The sequence below is a fragment of the Schistocerca gregaria genome, chromosome 6 (genome assembly GCF_023897955.1).
Source record: "Schistocerca gregaria isolate iqSchGreg1 chromosome 6, iqSchGreg1.2, whole genome shotgun sequence".
NCBI lineage: Eukaryota > Metazoa > Arthropoda > Insecta > Orthoptera > Acrididae > Schistocerca > Schistocerca gregaria.
Window position 1 is genome coordinate 18,637,580 of NC_064925.1, and position 6,000 is coordinate 18,643,579.

Genomic DNA, 6,000 nt, shown 5'->3' on the forward strand with positions numbered 1-6,000 from the left:
ACCCGACAGAAACATTAAAGAATGAACCAACCATCAACAATTATTTAATAAACAAAGAGGGATCAAAAAAATGGTTATAAATAAATACTTTAACATAAAGATAAACCAAAAGAATTAAAAAATCATTACCATGAGAACGAATTATTGAAACTAAAATAGAAAGACCTAAAGCACCCTCACAAACAGAAAAAACTAAAAAAATAACAGGAAAAAAATAATCATAATCAAACTCAATAAGAAAAACAATAACTAACATAAATAAAGAAAGAACAATATATTCTAATCTCAAAAGAACCATTAATAAATGTTTACGTTTAGAAGAAAAAACATAAACACCAGCAAAATAAATCAATAAAGAAGTAAAAATAGAGAATATAAACATTAGTTTTAATAGTTTAAAAAAAACGCCGGTCTTGTAAACCGGAAATAAGTCCAGCCCCCACTTTTAAAACTTCAGAGGTGGAAAAGCTTCCATCATCGGTCCCCAAAACCGGTATTTTAAATAAACTAACCCCTGAAATGATCAAAATAATAATTATATCATTATCAAATGTAATAAATATTAATTTTATTAAATTAAGACACCCAATATCAATAATGCTTTTTATTATCCTTCAAACCTTCCTAGTTGGATTAATAACAGGAACAATAATAGAAAGATATTGATTATCATATATTTAATTTTTAACATTTCTTGGTGGTCTACTAGTATTATTTATTTACATCACAAGAATTGCATCAAACGAAATATTTCAGCCTAAATCAATCACTATAATTATTACATTAATAATGTGAGTATTTATCATATTAATATTAATTATTCTAGATATATCTATATTTATAGACTTTTTCAAAAACACCGAAACTATAAATATTGATAATTCAATCAATTATCAAGAAATAACAATATCTTTAGAAAAATTATATAATAGACCAACATTCATTATTACAATAATAATAATAATTTATTTATTTTTAGCACTACTAGCAGTTGTTAAAATCACCAATATTAATCAGGGACCTATTCGTAAAATAAGATAATTACTAATGAATAAACCCTTACGATTAAGACATCCTTTAATTAAAATTATTAATAACTCTTTAATTGACTTACCTGCCCCAACAAATATTTCATTTTGATGAAATTTTGGATCCCTATTAGGGTTATGTTTGGTAATTCAAATCGTAACTGGACTATTTTTAGCTATACATTATACATCACATATTGAAATAGCATTCAGTAGTGTAGTACACATCTGCCGAGACGTAAATAATGGTTGAATTATCCGAACCTTACACGCAAATGGAGCATCTATATTTTTTATTTGTATTTACTTACATGTAGGACGGGGAATTTACTATGGATCTTATATATATATACATACCTGAATAATTGGTACAGTGATTTTATTTTTAGTTATAGCAACTGCATTTATAGGATATGTCTTACCCTGAGGCCAAATATCTTTTTGAGGTACAACAGTAATTACTAATTTATTATCAGCAATCCCATACTTAGGAACAGATTTAGTCCAATGAGTATGAGGAGGATTCGCTGTTGATAATGCAACATTAAATCGATTCTTCACATTCCATTTTGTATTACCATTTATTATTGCTGCTATAGCAGCAATTCATTTATTTTTTCTTCACCAAACAGGATCTAATAATCCCCGTGGACTAAATGGAGATATTGAAAAAATTCCATTCCATCCATACTTTACCTTTAAGGATTCTATTACATTTGTAATAATAACATCATTATTAATTATACTATGTTTAATTAATCCTTACCTATTAGGAGATCCAGATAACTTTGTACCTGCCAACACATTAGTAACACCAGTTCACATTCAACCAGAATGATATTTCCTATTTGCATATGCAATTCTACGATCTATCCCTAATAAGTTAGGAGGTGTTATTGCATTATTTTTATCAATTAGAATCTTAATAATTTTACCATTTTATAATAAAACACCATTCCGAGGCATTCAATTTTACCCTATTAATCAAATTTTATTCTGAATTATAGTAGTTGTTGTATGCTTACTAACGTGAATTGGTAAACGACCTGTTGAAGAACCTTATATTATAACAGGTCATATCTTAACAATTATTTACTTCACATATTTCTTAATTAATGTCCATGTCGCAAACGCATGAGATAAATTAATTAAGGAATAAAGTTAATTAGCTTAGGAAAAGCATATGTTTTGAAAACATAAAATTAGAAGTTTAACTCTTCTATTAACTTTTCTCAAAAAATTTCACTAAACAAATGAGATAAATAAAATCTTTAAACCAACAAAGAAAATAAAAAAATTCAAAGATAAAGGTAAAAAACTTTTTCAAGCTAAGTACATTAATTTATCATAACGGAACCGTGGTAATGTTCCACGAACCCAAATAAAACCAAAAGATATAATAGCAAGCTTAATAAAAAATATAAAAGAATAAAAATCACCGCCCAAAAAAATTAAAGCCAATAACATTCTTATGAAGACAATTCTAGTATATTCAGCTAAAAAAATTAAAGTAAAACCACCCGCACCATACTCAATATTAAATCCTGAAACTAACTCAGATTCCCCTTCAGCAAAATCAAAAGGAGTACGATTAGTTTCAGCTAAGCAAGAAGCAAAACAAGCTAAAGCTAAAGGAAAAGAAATAATAATAAATCAACAATAAAGCTGATAGTTTATAAAATCAAACATATTAAAACTACCAATTAAAATAATTAAAGACAATAAAATTAAAGCTAAACTAACTTCATAAGAAATTGTTTGAGCAACAGAACGAAGAGAACCTAATAATGAATAATTTGAATTAGAAGATCAACCAGCAATTATAACAGTATAAACACCTAATCTAGTACAACATAAAAAAAATAAAAATCCATAAGAAAAAGAACACATATAAGTTAAATAAGGAAAAATTACTCAAACGGCTAAAGAAATCATTAAATTAAAAACAGGGGAAAAATAATAAAGTAGGTAATTAGATATAATAGGAATTGGCTGCTCCTTACAAATTAACTTAATAGCATCTCTAAATGGCTGAGGAATTCCAACAAAACCTACCTTATTTGGACCCTTTCGAATCTGAATATAACCTAAAACCTTACGCTCTAATAAAGTTAAAAAGGCAACACTAATTAAAACACAAATAACCAATAAAAGAAAATTCAAAATAAATATAAATAAATCATAAAGTATCAATACTATTTGTAGAAAAAATCTACATAAATGAATTCTAAATTCAACACATTAATCTGTCAAAATAGTAAATAAATTAATATTAATCAATATAACAAAAAATATTTTAACCATATGGTCCTTTCGTACTAATATGGATTAACAATCTTAGGATAGAAACCGACCTGGCTCACGCCGGTCTGAACTCAGATCATGTAAGAATTTAAAGGTCGAACAGACCTAATCATTGGGCTCCTGCACCCAAAATTTTTCTTAATCCAACATCGAGGTCGCAATCTGCTTTGTCGATATGAGCTCTCAAAAACAATTACGCTGTTATCCCTAAGGTAACTTAATCTTATGATCATAAATTATGGATCAAAATAACAAACATAAATAAATGATATAATAATGAAGAGTTTATCTATTCTTCATGTCACCCCAACAAAACATCATCATTAAATATAGAAAAATATAGAAACAAAAAACTATATAAAAGTAAAATGTCAAGCTCTATAGGGTCTTCTCGTCCTAAAGAAGAATTTAAGCCTTTTGACTCAAAAGTTAAATTCAAAAATTTATTAAGAGACAGTTGATTTCTCGTCAAGCCATTCATTCCAGCCACTAATTAAGAGACTAATGATTATGCTACCTTTGCACGGTCAAAATACCGCGGCTCTTTAAAAATACGCTCAGTGAGCAGGCCAGACCTCAAAATATAAACAAGAGGACATGTTTTTGATAAACACTCGGAAATCAATTTTGCCTAGTTCCTTATAATAAGTTCACAAGGTAAAAATTTCATACAAATAAATATACTAATTCTATCATTATTACAAAAATTTTAAAATTAAATTAATAATCTTAATAAAAAACCTAAAATATTTATAAAATCAAAATAAAAAATAATGAACTAAAACGTAATCTTAAAGATAGCTGGTTTAAAGCTTACTATTATATTTCTATAAAATAAATTATAGGTTATTAACTTCAAAGCTTATCCCTTAAAGAATAAATAAGTTAATATTTTTACTTAAAAAATTAAATAAAAACAAATAACTTTAAAAAATTAAATTTTTTCTTAAGAAACTAGATATCTTGGGAAACGATTAACATCTCATTTCTATAAATAATTTAATAATAATTATGATACATTAACTATAAATTATTTATAAATCAACCCAAATAGAGACAAGTAAAATAAATACTAAAATTTTGATAAACCCTGATACAAAAGGTACAATAAATAAAATCTACTTAAAAAATTTAAAATAATATTTCATAAAACACTTACATTACCAATAAACTATAATTTAAAAAATCAATTCTATAAAATATACTAAGACAAAAATACAATAAAATTATTTATATTAAATAATTAAATAAACAAAAAATAAAAATAATAAAATAAATAATCAAGATATCCTGATTTGCACAGAAAAATTTTCAGTGTAAATGAAACACTTTACTAATAAGTTATATCTTGAAACTCTTCCTAGATACACTTTCCAGTACATCTACTATGTTACGACTTATCTCATCTAAATTGAAGCTACTTTAAAATAAAATAGAATAATCAATAATGAGAGCGACGGGCGATGTGTACACATCTCAGAGCCAATGTCAGTTAAATTAAATAAATTAAATTACTATCAAATCCACCTTCATTAACAGCATTTCACTATCAAATCCGTTATAAACAAAAATCTATTGTAACCCACCTCCTCTTAACTATAAGCTGCACCTTGACCTGAAATATTTTATAATTATAAATCTTGAGAATTATAACTCTAAAGAGATTCTCTGATAACGGAGATATACAAACAAATAAATTAAGTAGAGTAAATCGTGTATTATCTATCATGGGGTAGGTTCCTCTGAATGGAATGAGATACCGCCAAATTCTTTGGGTTTAAAGACCTTAACTAATAGTACCCTGGTAAATATAATTAACATTTAAAATAATAGGGTATCTAATCCTAGTTTATTATTTAAATTTCACAGATTCATAAAAAGGGCCACAAATAAATTTTAACATTTCACCTTACAAATTTATATTTCAACCCTAATAATATAAACAACTGTTTTAACCAATAATATTCACTTGTATCAATCGTATAACCGCGGCTGCTGGCACGAATTATGCCGATACTAAATCAATTGCTAAATCCAAAATCACTTGATAATTAAATCAAATTACTGCAAAAAGAACATTTAGTCTAACAAAACTTACATATAATACAAAGAAAAAGTGAATAAACAAGCAAGAATAAAACTTTTAAAAATAAAAAATAAGAAAATTTTAAATCTATTAATTCAGGAAAAAATAAAAGATTCAAATATTTAAAGAAAAAAAAAGAAAAAACCACAAACATTAACAAAAAAAAAAGAAACGCCCCTATGTATGACCACAACAACTTCTCTATTATATATAATTAAAGATTAATATGGAACATGTATAGCAATAAATGTATTATATTCTTTCTTATTTAATCTTTCTTTTCACTAATAAATAAAGAAAGATTAAATAATATAATAAATATATTTTATACAATTATGTAATTTAATATAATATGTTATTAATATGAATTCTTTTTTTATATTAAGTTAACTTTCATATATATTAGTTAAATAATCTAATTAGAGATAATTTACATAATTATATTATTATAATTAATATAATTATTTATATTAATTATAATATTTTATATTTAAATTAATAATTTTATTTATTATATCCAATTATAATAATATTAAAAATTAAATTACATATTATTATATATATTATATTATAATAACCTAT